At 36.9% G+C, this 18,051-nt stretch overlaps 1 pseudogene; it reads right to left on the bottom strand.

The window, feature by feature from the left end:
• Window positions 1–4,979: 4,979 nt before the first annotated feature.
• LOC139708659 (uncharacterized) lies at window positions 4,980–12,609 on the bottom strand (annotated as a pseudogene).
• Window positions 12,610–18,051: the final 5,442 nt, after the last annotated feature.

Genomic DNA, 18,051 nt, shown 5'->3' with positions numbered 1-18,051 from the left:
CAGACCTACTTTTAGGGGTCAATTACTATGAACAAAGTGAGGTGAAGATATGACATGCCATAATATACAAACAAACTCTTTGAAGTGTTCTCTGATGAATTGTGTACCAATATCTAATTGATACATCTCTGGTATACATGTACCACATTGTGCAAAGTGTTCTGTGCAAACTTTTCCTTTACTTGACTCCGCACTCGATTGATAGGAGATCAACCACTGGCATGTAAATATTGCTGTAAGTAACAAGTACAGTCCCACTTTTTGCTGTGATGTTCTGATTTTGGGTGCCCTAGTAGTGGTCCACTGTATTGTTTTAGATAAATTCTGCACAGATTTTGCAGTTTACCACCATTGCTTTGATTTGTTTGTTTATTCTAGGCCAAAGCACAACGTCTTCAGCAATCGTTAGTGCTTACTCTTTTCAGTGCCTTGATGTGATAGCTGTACTCTACTTAGGTCATGGTTTCTCATTGTCTCTGGAAGTATGACTGTTTGAAATGAAAAGTAGCCAGTTTGCTGCTATCAGCTCTTCTCTCACTGTTCAGTTCTTGATTTTTGGCTCTTTACCAAATTTGTCAGGCCAGCCATTTTTTGATTTTTTGATTGTTTGATATGGAGTTATTTATTTTCTCTATCCATTTTCGTATTTAATTGATATGCAATGTACCAAACGTCATTATACATCCTGATACATCTGTCTTTTGTTAGTTATGTCGCAGTCATATAGTTTGGAGCATCTGCTACACATGCAAGTGTGGAGCCTTGATATACACAACATTCAAGTCGTATTTCTGTGATTGAAACGTCTTTTGCAGTTGCAATGGAGATGTGTAGAGAAGATTTTTAAAGATTGCCTTAAGATTGGCAATTATCTGTTCTAGGACCTGAAATTGGTCATGGAATTTTGTACATTAAAGAAAAAAAAAAAGAATAGCTTCAGGTTCTTTCTAATTTCCATCCCTATTCTTTTGTGTTTGAGTGACAGCATTTGAAGGGAGATTGTCTTGTAGGAGCCCTGCTTCAGGTCCTGATTGGGAAGTATAATACCTCCCTCCCCACCTCCCACCCCCCCCCCCCCCCCCCCCAAAAAAAAAAAAAAAAATGAGCAGACTACATGAAGCATGACTTCGAACACAAATACTGTTGATAAGATCAAATTTATTGATTTGAAAATAAAACTCTGCATCAACTAAAATGTTACATACAATGTAAATGTACACAGTTCTATCAATATGTCGATTTTTTTCATAATTAGATATGATATTGAGCATTTCCTTAAAATTTGTACAAAATAAGTAGACAAAATCTGAAATTCTAAAAAATATAACATTGTGTACAAAAATCTCTGAGTATCTAGTGAGATGCTACATGTACATGCTTCAGTTGGGCACCAAGCTAATAGAAAAGTGAGGTAGGAAAAAAAAATCAATGTTTATAGAGTAATGTACATTATAATCCCTGCTTGTGACAGGGTGCCTATTTGCAGCAGGGGCTGTTTCATTCCTTGATGAAAAGGCCCAATCAGGTGTGAGAGTACTCTCACTTCCCATAACACTTCCTCCTGCTTTTGTTCTAAAGTGGGACTAAGCACCCTTGTCACAAACGGGGATGATGACTGTATACGCCAAATATTTTGCAAGGTTTTTATTTTTCGCGAGTTGGGTGATATTCGCAAAATTAAAGACATGAATATTGACTCTGATCCCGATATGAATGTGACGTACACATAAACATTTCTCCGTTCAGGACAGGACTCCACAATTGCGAATTTAACCACTCTCGAAATCGTTGGAAAGTGCCAATTCGCGAAAATTTAGACTCACTAAATGTATGGCATATACAGTACTCTATATGGTATGCAGTAGTCTATGGGGAAAAATGCGTTCTTTGCCTTCACCATTATTCCTGATATCTGCGGAATCATTAGATTTCTCAGACTGGAGAACACTCTTATTCCACACAAAATGTACATCTATACAGTACCATGAACTAATTTAGAGTAACATACAATATATGCAAACAGGCAAATTCTACAGGATTGCATTAGGGATCAAATAGATGCCTACATGTATGCACACACATTACAGTGGACCCCTGTTATAACAAAGTCCTCAGGACCGGCGGTTTTCTTTCGTTCAATCGAAATTTCATTATAACTGAACAAATAAACAATGAAAAACATAGCGCAGATATTACTGCAGCCTGAATTTTTACTTTGTTGTAACTAGAATCTCGTCATAACAGTGTTCGTTATAACAGGAGTGCACTGTACTACATTTGTATAGTATGTGAAAGCATTTACCACAAATATGTAATTCCATGGTGTGTAAATGCATCAGAACATGACAATGATATCTCTTGACTAACACAAACACATTGTTATATCACATACATTTATACACCCGATGAACATGGTTTCACCCGACTTGGTTTCATTTGACTAGATGCATACATGTATGTAATGTACATTTTACTGTCCTATAAAGTATCATAAGGTGAAATTGATACATCTTGATTGTAACACAAACACACACACACACTAATTTCACATCTTATACATGTATGTACAGTCAATATACAGTGCACTCCCGTTATAACGAAATGCTCGGGACCGGCAGTTTTCTTTCGCTATAACGAAATTTCGTTATAACCGCACAAATATAATATATAACGTAAACAAGAAAACCACGTATATATATCATATTCTGTTTGCTGAATACTCGTCATACACTGGAAAGCTATGTGAAATGTGATGGGATAACTGTATCACAATAATAAACACAAGTTCCCCTCAGAAACTGTGCGTGACACAAAGAGCGTACACACAGTGGTGTGAAGCGTTCACCCATGCAGAGAAGCTATAAATGCTTGTTCCGCTACGAATTTTCAAAAGCAATTCGCGTTTCGTTATAACGGAGCACATTTCTTTTGTTTTTCTTTGTCTGTGGCGCTCGGAAAAGACTTCGTTATAACGGAAATTTCGCTATAACCGTGTTCGTTGGAAGCGAATTTTTTACCACAGACTTTAATGGTGATAATTTTGGGACCAGAAGATTTACTTCGTTATAACGAAATTTCGTTATAACCGTGTTCGTTATAACGGGAGTGCACTGTACACCTAATCATGGTTTCACCAGACTATGTGACAATGTAAATCTTTCAGTGATAAGAAGTGTTGGGCTGTTAGCTGTAGCGCTCTTACAATAAATTCTAAAACTCGGAAAGATACAGTGTATATCCCTAAGTCTGCCTGTGAAGGCATGATACAACTGCTGCAACATATACCTATAGGTTTATCTGTACAAATCGTAAGCCATACCAATAGGGTTTTGTTTTTTGTTGTTGTTGTTTGTTTTTTTCAAAACAGGAAATTTGCTCTAAGACAACAGTTCATGACATCTAGTGCCACATTTAAGTGGAAGTAAAAATAACAGAACACCCTAAAATGTGAGTTATGCTGGCACCAATCTAACGATAAGTACATGTACCTGTAATATCTAAAGCTCACTTTCATTAAGTGCCCAACACACTACTTGTGTGATCATACAATGTCAGAGCTGTAAAGGCTTCCTGATTCTGCAAGAAGTCTCCTGAAACCGTAGACTATCTTCCCATATCCAGATCACAATACAGTACAATGTTATTGTATACAAATCTCCCTGATTCTGAACTTATTTTTACCCATTGAGATGCATGCAACACATGAGTTTCTTCTTGAATGCTCTTTGAAATCTCCCTGATTTTGATGGATGAATGCTGGCAGCCCTGCAATGTACGTTCGGTTCGATTAAGAACAAAGCTATAAAAATCAACAGTAGTTTTGGTATTGAGAGGTGACATACTGTATGTTGCATGACCACTGAGCTGTTGATAGATACAGAAATTCACCAAGTGACAGTGGCTAATTTTATGTTCCCATAGAGATATTGAAACAAGCAGCATTTCATTCAGATAACTAATGAGTTGCTTATAATGTGATAAAAATCATGCAATAAAGACAAAAGTTCTTGAGCGTGTCACCAGGGACCATAGCAAAAGGTGATTAATATACTAATGTTCTGTCATACATTTTAACTTATTCGTCCAAAGCATTCTCCAATTCACATCGTTGTTTTTTTTTTTTTATGTGTGTGAGCCTTTGGATAAAAAGAAGGTTACTTTCAGTAGATGCTCACAACTTTTTTCATAGATATCTCTAACACTAAATTCAAGACAAACATTTTACAAGGATTGAATGATATTCAAATGTAATTTTCTTCATGATAAACATGTCAAACATCGCAATGCTAGCATCCTTTTGAATACCAAATGACAACTTTCAAATTGTCTGATCCTAGTAACTTTTTAATTGTGACAAAATATACAACAACATAACAACATGTTGTTGATGAAATTACCTAAAAGCACAAGGCAAATGTACATGTTGGAGAAATGTACTCTTTGTAAACACAGGATCGAAGCGAAACCATACTTTTGACTGTTGCGATAAGATATACTAAGTTCAGCTTAAAACATGGTGCAAAATCTGTTCTCACTGAAACTTTTTGACCAGCCAAAGGTAACATAATAAAGGCACACACCTGGTGGAAGAAAACGTTATTTAAACAAATACTAAAGTGGTATGAGTATACAAGACCATAAATTAAGAGGAATGTTGTTTTCATTTGTTTAAACACGGTGTGTTACTAAGTAAGCATTTTTTTTTTTCTCTGAGTGAATATGTCAACAGTTTATCTGTACTCATTTGATAGATCATATACATACCTGGGCATGTCTCAGAAAAGTGAATTGTTTTAGGCACTAAGAGCATATTCTGGAAAAATACCCGTTGTGTTTTGAAGAAGACATACATGTAGTCAATTCTGAGTTTGCTTAGCTATGGACCAAATTTTCAATTGCTGAAGCTAGTGCTCAACAAGAATGCGAGCAGCAAAAACCTTTTAACTGGGCAACTGATGCTCTTGAGTATTACCCTCAAAAAAGCTTGTTCTTATCACAATCATGAGCTGATAATTGAAATACGCACTCCACACAAATGTGAGTTGTGTTTTAGCTGTAGTGTAAAAGTCAGTTCATGCTCCATGGCTTTCAAGTAGTCCTTTGCATAAGGCTCCACTCTTATAAAAAGTCTGTCCAATCTGGGTCCCGTTTCATAAAACTTGTTATCAGTGACAACTGCCACATTTCTATGACAAAGTTGCTCTCAGCCAATCAGATGCAAGGATTTCGGTAGCTTATAACAACTATGACAACTTGTCACTGATAGCAAGTTTTATGAAACGGGGCCCTGCTGTCTATAAAATTAGTGTGTAGGCATTTGAGGCATTAGAAACGATATCAGAAAAAAAGCTGGAATGGAAGATGAATTTCAAGGCACTGTGAGGTCGTAGTTGGGCCTGCCCACCTCGGCATCCCAGCTGCAGTTGTTCCACAAGTGGTAGGTCAGGTAAACGGCGTAGCGGCGGCAGTTGTTGTCGTCCACGCAGATGCCGCTGCACTGCTCACCCCACCACGAGTTGAAGGTGAGGACATTCTCCGTGGTGCATGCGGAGAAGCCATCTCTCGTCCACGACACGTTTGCAAACGAATCCTTTGATGCAGACTGTCGCCCTGAGAGTAAAGCAAACACATCCAAAAAGTTCATGACACTTGTATTATATACAGGCACTGCTACGCCATGCGACTTGTAAGGCAATTTTATGAGGTGGTTAAATTCACAATTGAGAAACACATTGATGGAATAAAAAAAGAAGTATAGTATTATTCCTTTCAAGGGCAAGGTTGGGAATATTCCCCCTGGAGATGATATACTGCACATGTGTGCTGCAAGAGGTACTATTTTCTTGTTGCTTTATATCAGTCTGCTTGCAATAGAATAACTGAAAGAGATATTGTGCACACTATACATTTGTATATGTACAGCAACATTTATATTGCATGGCTTAATGCAGTGGAAACTCCTGATCACACAAAACACCTGATATATAACAAAATGAAACAAATTCCTCTTTGTTTGCATTGTTTTTGGCTCCATTCTGTAAAAATACCTCATGTACATAGTAACCCAAGTTTCTTGGCCGTAAGAACTATTTTGTGGAATAGAGAGTTTCCACTTGGTCAGCTCCATTTCAGTCAACAATGCACAGGTGGATACTCCTTTAAAAGAAGTTCATGTAACCTGTGCTTTGAATCAGTTTTTATGAGTGCATTGAGGCCTTCTATTCCTTTCTAATAAATCTGTCATTATGTAAACATGTCTCACATGGATATACACAACTGAGTATTTCTTGTCAAGTTTATCAAACTCTTGTCAGAGAACATACATTTATGCTGACCCATTATCTCTGTCATGTAGCCTTGCAAAAACAGAACAAAAATCATTGATTTATTCTGTACTTTGTGAAATTAATCATCTAAAAACAAAGAAAACCTTTGCCAAATATATTGTCTTTTAAGCTAATTTGTACAAGTGTATATCTTGTATAGATATCAGATTTAGACCAAGACCTTCAATCCTTTAAAACTTTTGACTCACACATCAAATACAAAAAACAATTCACACTGATTAACCCTTCCAGAATCACCTGTGTAAAATCCTTTTGATATCATACAAATGACTCCTCAAAACAAAGTTCTCAGGACTGGCAGTTTTCTTTCATTATATCAAACTTTTGTTAAAGCCGATCAAAGTATAGATATTATAATTATGGGACCAGGGGCCCGTTGCATAAAAGTTACTATTATGGTAACTTTGCCATCCAATGGTAACTTCCATAGAATTCTTGATTTTGACGGGCTGTTGAGTATTGTTGCCATGGTAGTTACCATTGGATGGCAAAGTTACCATAATAGCAACTTTTATGCAACGGGCCCCAGAATTTACTTTGTTGTAACAAGAGTTTTGTCATATGGTGTTCATTATAGCAGAAGTGCACAGTATAAACATGTTGCTCACGAGGATTGACAGAGTTAGTAAAGTTTAACATGCATCAACTGTAAAATGCACCACAGAGCAACAGCATTTAATACTCACTTATGGCACAGTTTGTCGAGCTGATGTCATTGTAGTCGTAGATGTAATCCTCGTAGCGCACCCAGATGTGTTCAACCAGATCCCCACCTCCTATGGCTGAGGCATAGCCATCATTAAACCTGAAGAAGCTGCTGAGGCAAGTCGTGTCGTCTGGATCCACCACGACGCATGAAGGGTAGTGCCACTCATTTGCTGCAGCTGCATATACAAACAAGAAATATACCTTATTTGTACTAATTAGTCATATCCACGCATGATTACTCTTTCCATAACAAAAGGAGCTCCTATTCTTTTCACATTTCCTTGTGCAGTAATTGATAATGAATGATGATTATTTCAATGTTCTATGAAGTAAAAGTAGGTTAGTAATATTAGTGGAGTAGATTAAGGTTAGAAGCTACAGTACTTTAATACTTAGTAGTACGGTACATTGTACTGCACAGTCTCTTTTTTGTTTACCCACAAATATTGATAAAGTCTTCCTAGTATCACCCCCACTAATTTTGCCATACCATGCTACATTACCCCACCTTCGATGTTGGCTTAACACGGATGCATGCAAGCACCTACATTTAGGAAGTGGTGGGCTGCTTTCCATCCGACAACAATATCAGTGTATATTTCCTATCAAGAATCCCCCCTCCCCTTTACCTGAATTAGTTACTGCCACTAGTCCACTACCAACGCTGTTTATCCCTAAAGCTTTTTGTTGGCATTAAAGATTTCACAATATCCTCGTAATGTGAATTCTGGAGATCTACATTATTTACAGTTGGCAAGACTCTCATGATAGATCTATAACAGGACTCCCCCACCCCCTTAACCCACCACTCCGTCTATTAAGCACTTGCCAAATGTGTGTGTCGCATACGTGCATGCATTCACACTTTGTAAGCAAACAAGGGTAGAGTAGTGTAGAGTGCTAGGACAAAATGGGACGGGGGAGATAAGGAAGTCTTTCTGAACTTTATTTGTCAGTTGTGACGAGATAATGAAAGAAAGAAACTTTCATGCATGCAACTACGCGCAGTGGTTCTGCATTCTTCACCACATTCACTGGAGATTTGAAGATGTCCAAATATACTGAAAAACCCAAAAATAAACAAGATCAACAGCAAAACAATGACACCGTAGATTTAAATGCACATAGGAAAAGTACTACATACATTTCACACGTATTGTCTATAGAGCGCATCAAAATAACAACCCAAGCATTCAAAGCAGTTATCTAGGAGTGTGTACCGCAAATCACATTTTTAATGAGAGCTTGTGAATTAAGAGTATACATGCTAGTAAAATTTCAGGCAAATTGTGACATATTTTCAGTAACTATTGATATGAAAAACATTAGGGTGTCGATGTGTGTATAGACGTCGCGGCTGCGTGTAGTTAACCCACAACCATGCTACAACCAACCACTACGCACCATTAGGCTGCGTTCACATAGAAGTATTCGGTATTCGGTATTCGGTACTCGGTATTCGCTATTCGAGCACCGAATACACCATCACCCGCACCGTCAACTCACCATCCCATGCAGTGAGGATTTCTTCCTCCTACATCCCAGCAAATCTTATTAACAATTTCTAAACTGCATCAGAATGTCAGTCTACATGCTTATTTTTGCTAAAGGGCAAATCCAGACCGAAAGTGTCATTATTTCATAAACGAGAGACGGTAGTATCTAGACCTCTATACGCTGCAAGAAAATCGAACAAGTTCGATTCCCACTTTGCTATACTTTTCGCAACTATTCGGTACTTTCGAATAGTGCCCTCCTATGTGAACCGGTGTGAGGAAATCTTATCGTTCGATTCAAGCTATTCGCGTGCCCTCGAAAAACGAGCCCGAATACCCGAATAGTATACTTCTATGTGAACGCAGCCTAACCACTGGCACTGCACCACCATATGCCACAAACTGCACCCTTGCGGGCGCCGGGCATCACTAATAGTAATAATAGTAATACGACTACGACGTAGCACGGCTACTCGAGATCGAGGAAGAAGAGACGACCTATATGTTGAAGTTTAACTTCTTATCATTTATCATCATCTGGACAATATGTTAGAGTACGTGAGTTTGCCAGTTAAAGAGACATGGAACAGAATATAAATATTGTTTCATACCGATAAACAGGATAAACAGGAAGCTGAGTACACCGCCATAGAAACGAGACGCTACATCCTTCGCCATGTCCTTTTTATCAATATTACAATCATTTCCTCGAAGATGGCGCTATAACAAAACGTCACACATAACGAATACACAAAGCCTTCAATTCCCCTGACTTCACACAGTGGCTTCAGTCGCGTATGCAACACTGACAGGTTTATTGTCTGATATCATCGAAATTATTCCCATTCCAACATTTTACTTACAATAGTTTTTTTTGTTTTATTTTATTCCTAAGCATGGAATTTATGTGAAATATACATGTTTTTTTTTTCTTCAAATTAATACACTAGGGATCTTTGCTGTTTCTAGATTCTATGGAGTTCCAATTAAGATGTGATTTTATATCTTTGTGATAGAATCATGTATCTTTATTCTGCATTACAAATTCCATCTGTTATTCATTCGAGGTTATGAGAGGTGAAAACATACAACTGGGCTTGCATCATTCATCTAATTTTTTTTTTATTGCCAGCTGAGGAAAAAATAAAGCATCACAATATTATTCATTTTGATTTAAAAAATTCTAAACTTTATCGCCTCATTTCTTTTTTCATGTTCCAAAAACAACCCCCCAAAAATCCCAAAACAAAACAAATATTCATCATGTCCTTTCTTTTTCAAAAAGTATTAAAAAAATCCAAGAACTTCTAAACTGTTCCCTGCCTTCTTTCATAATGCTTATCAAGCAATAAAATAAATAATTGACGGAATCTTCTCCTTTTGTTGCATTCCTGTGACATCAAGAACAGTTGCGAACTTCAAAGATGTCAAGTAAAGTATCATACTTGTTGCCGCCGGAGAACAATGAATTATTTCAGAGTACTGTAATATGCAGCGGCATTTTTGTACATTTTGAAATTTTTCCCCAATAAAAAAAAAATGATAAAACTAGCAAGAACCAGATAATGTAAGTAATAAACTGTTTGTTGCATGAATTCAGTGACATCATGGACCTCTGTAGGTAATATTAAATATTAGTAGCGGGTGGGGGTGTTTTTAAATCAATGCTATGACTTGAAGCACAAGTGTGGAAGTTTATACATGGTTTAAGGGGCCGTTGTGCCAGTGAAAGACCTATCAACAATGCCTCGAACAGCAGGACATGCAAAAGTTGCGGACTATGCAGTTAGGTAAAAGGAGGCATCTCACACGGGTTCCATGACGTTCTTGATTGCTCCTGCGACAATGAATATTGCTCCCATGAAACCCCACGAAATTTCTGCACGCATCATAAGTTCTACCCAAAAAATAACCCTAACCTCAATCCTAATCCTCGCGTCAAACTAAACTAGAAACCCCATATCACAACCCTAACCCTAACCCTATGTCCTTGGAGAAAAATGTAAGGCAGGAGCAAGCGGCGTGTCCGGTCACCTCTCACACCATAACTTCCCTTGGTTAGGCGTATCAAAAATAATGGATTCTGATTGGACGGTTGGCTATGCGCGCGTTTAAAGACGTTCTGACCAATCAGAATGCGAGGTATGGCCAAGTTATGGAAAAGTTGCAGACTACGCCCGAGGGGTATCACACGCGACTGGTCATGCGTTTAAGCGAAAGGGTTCCAGCTCCATCGCTATATAGGCCTAGAACAAGAGAAAATGGACCTGGGAATATACTTATTTCACATAATTAACACACATCATGATAACCATTAACCATACACTTAAAAAAAATGATCGTCTAATATCTTAACGCATCCTGAGGGTAATTTCAGCTAGTGGGAGGTCATTCGCAAATTATGAATTACAACAAGAAGTCATGTTGAACAAAGAGAGATAGGCTACCTTACAATGTGCACATTTTCAGATCAAATATATATGACTCCGTATTCAATACTGTATATTAGCATGAATAAACCTACCCGGTACTTCTTTACAAACACAACCTGCCTGACTCTACCTCTGAGAAATTAGAATTAGTCCCTTAACCCGTTCCGAACGGGAGCTTGGTGGCCTGCGCATTAAGTCTATGGGCATTTCAGAATTCAGTAAAGAACAGGTTAAATATACAGTCTTATATTGTGTATGCGGATAAGTATAGTTATTCAAAATCTCAAGCTCCCGTATATAGGGCTACAGTTCTGTATAGGACATTCTATCACACTTTCAACTTTTGCACAGTTTGTCTGAAGAATGCCGATTAAGATCCCGATATTGTTTGTTTGTTTATTCATTTATTCTCCATTTCACAGCACAATACATAAATCATATGATGCATCAAATAAAGATTTAAAAATGGATGGATTACCAATTTCAACTTCACGTTCTTCTATAGGGTCCAATTAACTAACACTGATTCGATTGTGATTGCTATTGCTACTGCTGGTTAATTGTTATTTCAGTTCCACAAGTGTGCAACTCAGTAGATCAATCAAAGCAAAAGCAAACCTAATATCATGTTATGTACGTAATCATGATCATTGAATGGATTATTGCAAATTACATCAACCGGAATAAACATTTCTCGCTAGAAATTTTGTTGTTTGTGGTTGTCATGTCGTAGCTGGAATTTCTTTGCCAAAAAAGGTTGAAAAATAGAAACAAAGGTAATTATATTTTATTGTCCCTGCTAAGTAGCAGTATGTGAATTATTCACCCAGTCTTGATTACGATAAAAGAGAAAAGGGTACTACTGTACAAAGAAACCGTATGGCGCGTGTGATTTTTGCACGTAACGTTCGAGGTTTAACTTTGTTTTGCTGATGAACGGAAATTATTCAATTAATAAAAAGAAAAGGAAAATACACTATGATGGATCCGACAACTTTTATCGTGTCTGAGCAAGTTTCAGGAGGATAATTGCTTGCGGATTCTCGCGTCATAATTAATATAAATATTAAAGAATGCTCTCACGGTGCGTTATGACCACCTCTCTGTTGGGATGTGGGAAATGGTGTGCAAGGACAATCATTGTGCATCCGGCCGTATGCCTTCCGTCTAACGCTCTTTGGTTTACTAGTACACTGTTCGCATTCCGCTGCTCGGTTACTTGACGGGCAGAGCAATCACAATCATTCCTTCTCGTGGTAAGTCAGAACGCATATCTTCTTCTTCTTCTTCTCATGTTATCATTCGTAATGAGAGAGAGAGAGAGATGTATGGCTAAAAGCCATTGTAAATGTGCTGTTTTCAATGACCATGTCAACGATCGAATACCAGCAGTCGAGGTTCACAGCATTAGAGCAAAGCCAACTACTACTAGACACTAGGTCTAAACACTGGGCGGCAGGGAACGGTCTTGACAGGCATTACCCTGCCTATGTATCCCCCGCATCCTGCCGGTGCATTTTGATAGCTCTGCGGCGCGTCGCACGATGTCAACCTCTTGTCACAGCACAGGAAAGCTGGAAAGCCAGTTCCAGTGATGTGGCAGCTGTCTAGCTCCCATGCATGCATGGTGAAACCATGACCATTGAGCTCTGTGGTAAAGTTTGATATACATTGTATACGTATTTACGTCGAATGTCGTCGAGTTTCTGATGCATTGGTGTCAACCCTCTTCCCCACCCCCCTTTGTGTCCCCTCCCCCTTTCCCCTTCCCCTCCCCCGTCCGTCATACTGACCAATGGTGGGTGCGTGGCGCTCTCTGTCGTTTTTTGTTTGTCTGGTGTGTGATTTTGTTTTTCATGTTCTCGTCCAAAGGAATGAATGAGTGGCATACAGGCCCAAAACCACTATTTCGGCACAATTGGACAATGGCAAAACGCGAAAATTAAAGTTTTTAGAATAGTTTTCATTTTTATACCATTAATCCACGACACAAATATTCAAGTTTGTAGTTGAAAAATATGAACACACAATCTTGCTTTATTTTTGTGGTGTGATAATTTCTTTCATAGGGCGTAGATTCCATCATGTAACATACGTTACCAATGTCATTCTATTTCAAATGCTTTAAAATTGGTGACTACAGTCTATGATTGAGATAATTATGCGTCAGATGTGAAGTATACCATCGGCTGCCATGTTTGTAAATGCTGCCTGCAGATGGGAAGGATGGAAAATGACCTGTATGCTATACTGAACACTGCATGTCCTATTTTGTTAAACCTTATGTCATGTAATGTTCATTTGTTTTCTCGATAATTTGATGTCAGACTTTCTTCAGAAAATATTTTCAACATTTATCAGTCCCCAATTGTCAGCCAATTCTTGAGTATCATCGATGAAACATGTGAATCTATGCGCGCAATAATATATTCGTCAGATTCCACGTAACGTATGTTTCACGTTAATGTAATGTAAGTTACAAAGATAATACTACTACATGTGTAACTGATTTTGGTACTTTTTCTTTTTGGTTTTGGTATATATTCTGACATTAGTTTCTCGTCAACTCTAAGAGGTCGCAATATCATGGTGATACAATTCTCAAAAATTATAATTGAAATAGTTGTAAAACTACAAGACTTTATAACATGTCCGCGTATAAACTCTGGAGTAGAACATTAATCCGTAACTGTTGATATTTTGAAGACAATTGGCTTCATACTTATGTGGTATGAATTTATGGCATTGAAATGATAAAAGTTGCGAACATGCTTTCACGTGCCTTCATGGACGAAAATATTGTCATGATGTACGTGTAATATAAAACGAGTGGTGGGTAACATAGGTTTCACTTCAATTTTATCATAATGGAAGTTTTCGTATGCTTGACGTCTTGTAACGTGTTATCTTCATATTGATGTCTTGTAACTTGTTATCTTCAGCTGTCACTTCATGCTGTTGAAAGATATGTTTGGAATCCATAACTTTGCAGACTCCATAAGTTTGCTGTCGCAACAGTTATTCTATGCAGGAACAGTTTGAAAATAGCAGTTGCAATACAATAGTATTCACAAAATTTTTAACACTTAATGAAACAGGAAACGGCAGAAACGAGATGGTTACACTATCAAAGTGCTTCATAATGAACAATAACGCCGTATTGCTTGTATTTGAAATTTCTGAACTCGGTAAACAAGAGATAGGGAAAGAAGGAACCAAGAAATGTTCTTTGTTAATTAAATAAATGACCACTTTACTAAGTTGACTATGGCAAATGAGGTCGATGAAATAACGTCAAATTACATAGTTGCATTAGCACAATACTGGGTAGGATGAATGAAATTGTCATTAGTGAAATGATGTACTCGATTGTCCTTGTTATGTATGCATAAGACAGTATAATCCACGAGGATAACAAGAATAACAAGTCTTGCATTAATAATTCTTGCCGTATCTGGAAATTGTCTTCTGCATGGAAAAATGTTTTTGAATCTTTCAAAAGAAAAGTGAAAGGACACATTGCTATACATGCACAACAAAGGTACTGATAATGATTACAGGCAGGCCCGTAAGTAGGATTTTCATGGGGTGGGGGATGGGGTCAGAGTTAGAAAAAGCCGACCACTTCCAGTTTTAATCACCTGACAGGGAGAAAAATAAAAGCTCCCGTGCCATTTTTTCTTTTGTTTCATTTCTTTTACCGGGTTTCATCGACTGACAAGCAAGAAAAAAAAAAGAAAGAAAAGAAAATTGAAGAAATATAAAGAAAGGCTTCAGCTTAATTCTATGCTGCCAGTACAAGCCCAATTTCATGGTTTTTGATTTGTTTATTTCAAACTGGGGAGGAGGATTCTGCGATTCATTTTTTCTTTTGATTTCCTTTTGTTTATATTTTGACTGCTAGCAAAGGGGCGGGGGACCTCGAACCCCCTCCCCTATAGTTACCCTGGTAGGGTAAATAAAAAAAAAAAAGATGCGTGACTTTGCTTCTTCTTTTTTTGTCAACTACGCGACGGGTACATGCTTTTGTTTTCTTGAATCTTTGCTTAGAGATATGATTTTTCGCCAATCTGATTGCAGCTTATACGTTCCCTATATGTGGGGTTTTAATCTCAGCACTGCTCTTCCCCATTGCAACTGCATTAACTTCAACGAGAAGGAAGAACAAAAAATGATGATGTCTTAAACATATATCTTACTGAAACATGCATCACTATAATTATTATTATTATTATCATTATTATTATCATGTAGGCCTGATCTATGATAGTATACTCAGTAATAGTTAAAATTACATTTCTTTAATGCACATGTATTTTTGTTACCTTTTCTTCATTCAAAGTGTGTTTTTCTTCACTTTGAGATCATCAACGATATAACGACACAAATTTGAGTTAATTTTCTCCGCTAAAAATAGTCAGGTAGTGTAAGTCACCATATTGATTTATGATAACCGAAGATAAATATAATTGAAAAGACTTATTTCCCTATGGAATTCCTTCAACTATAGTTCTAGAACAATTAAATGTTATTTTTATCCACGCACATTCTCTAAAATATCCTTTTTCAATGACATGAATTGATGAAACTTACGTTACCAAAACTAGAAACTTACGTTACTATTAATGCAGGGACCTGATCCAATAGTTTTGGAGTAGAGATCTGCGCAATCCCTAAGTTTATTAGCTATTCATTGAATTTTCTTAAAACAATGTTAAATTCATTGTTTATACCTGGAATGTGACATCATTAAAGCCGAGTTGAACATCAACGCCCACCAAACGATTTTTTTCAAAGATACTATGATTATGTCCCTTTTTACTGCATCCTCCTAACAAACAAGAACATACAGCTGTAAATGAATTTGATATGTTTTGACGGAGAAACTCATCAACATCATAACTGTAACAATTAAATTGTCTCAAATTAAATGGGCTTTTCTGTGGATTGTCTGTTATCAACATGACAACATCTTGAAACTTACGTTACCAAAATTTGAAACATACGTTACGTAATAAATTGAGTGATTTATTTCAAAAGAATAAACCTGTACAGCAAAGTAATAACTGGATTTTTACGGTGGAATCTACTGACTTAATAAACACACAATAAATAGAAGTAAAGCATGATTCTATAAAAAACAACAACACATTTCCAACAATCAAATACTTACTCAGTTTTTCAACACATCATGTAGAGGTATTTTGCGCGCTGCCAATGCTCAAGATGTTATTGAAAGAAGTTGCTGAGCTATCCCATGACCTCAAATCGACGGCACAGATTCGAGAAATGTACATTAAGGTGGTAATTAATGGTGTAATTAAGCTTTCTGTCATTTGGTGGTAACGTAAGTTACATCACGTATGTTACACTTGTGGATTAAATCGTATAAGTTAGCAACATAATAATGAATCTTTTGCCACCCATGGGTATGACGACAATCTACTCCATTAGTCTCAACTCTAGAACAATCATTCAGAGCCATGCACCTTCATACTTTTTACAAAGATGGTAACGTATGTTACTTCTCTTAAATCTACCTTTTTAAAATCTATATTTGCGAGATTAGCAGTCGCATGTCTTTTGAAGCTGAGTGATGAAATATCTTTTAACATAAACTTAGACCCCTTTTGGTCAGAAAAACAATACAATTGTGTAGTACTCACTGTAATAGCATAACCAAGTTGGCAGTACAAAGATGGTAACGTATGTTTCAGCGGATCTGGCGACACATTTCCATCAGTTATTTTGTTGTTAAAGAATGGTTAGTTTAAAAAGTTGTGTTAAGTTTTCATAGAACCTTAAGCCACTTTTCTGAAACTGTGAGTAAGCTTCCTCTTTATGCTCATATTTTCCCACAAAGTTGAGAAAACATTAAAAATCATCGTTGGCGACATGCACTTTTAAGCCTGTTGGCCGAACTTAACCCTCCACCAATGGCTTAGTGGTATAATTTCGCCTTTGAAATGATTTCAGTTTTTGTTTATATGTCCCTTGGCATCACATAAAATCACAGGAGCATTTTGAAAGAGCTTTTTATCTCTCCTAGGTGAGTAGGAACATAAGCGACACGATTTTTGACCAATTGCGCCGAAATAGTGGTTTTGGGCCTACAGTGTCTGAATGGAAAGACTGTGTATTTACAATAATAAGTTTAGCAAAACTCTGAAAACCATAAGATTACAATTAGATATCAAGTGAGCATTTTGTTAAAGTATTGATAATGGTAATGGTTACAGGACTTTGTTTCAAGCGGCTGACAGATACCTACTCTACTTGATATGTGCATTTATTGTTTACACATGTAGATACATTTATATTTTTATGTATTTTTGCGCCTATATGTACTATAATGTTACATGTCTAAAATGTATTTGTAACTTACCAACAAAACATTTACACATCAATATCAAATTCCTTGTGAAATTTATGATATCAAGCAATCATAATTATCTGAATGATACATTTTATACTTTGCCATAGTGGTGTGTGTATCTTTTAGCTTTGGAATATGAGCATGAATTCCAAACATATGTTAGATTTTCGATCAAATATTTATCATCTAGTGATTTGTTGAAAAAGCTTCACATAATTATAGATATCTTCCAAATATTACTACAGTATTTGTAAAATGATGTCAAAAAGCATGCTTGTGACATCATACAACTAAAGCAAATCTGAAAGTTTTTTTCTGCGTTGTACCACCACTCTGTGAAATGTAACAATTTCGAATTGAACAATTGTAACATCACAATTAAAAGCAATTCTGACATTGTGTGGTGCTTTGTACTGTCAATGCAAGATCCCTGCACAACATTGCATCCACGACATGAGTTCTTGCCTCACATTTTCCAATATTCTTTTGTTTAAATTGTTGATCCAAAATATAAAACAGTCATACTGTGCCTATTTGAGTTATTGGTTAAAAGTATAGGCCTCAGAGCCTCCAATAGTATTTCTCACTTCTCAGTGAATAGTATTTTGGAGTCATCTCTGCCCATAGTTTTAATCACAAACTTTCAAGGAAAAGTATAGTTTTATTGCAAAACGAGACAAAGAGCTGACTCC

Source organism: Diadema antillarum, unplaced genomic scaffold (assembly GCF_040938485.1).
Source record: "Diadema antillarum isolate AM-2024a unplaced genomic scaffold, OU_Dant_1.0 seq00001365_RagTag, whole genome shotgun sequence".
NCBI lineage: Eukaryota > Metazoa > Echinodermata > Echinoidea > Diadematoida > Diadematidae > Diadema > Diadema antillarum.
The sequence above is the reverse complement of the archived record's forward strand: the minus strand, read 5'-3'. Positions and strand labels throughout refer to the sequence as shown.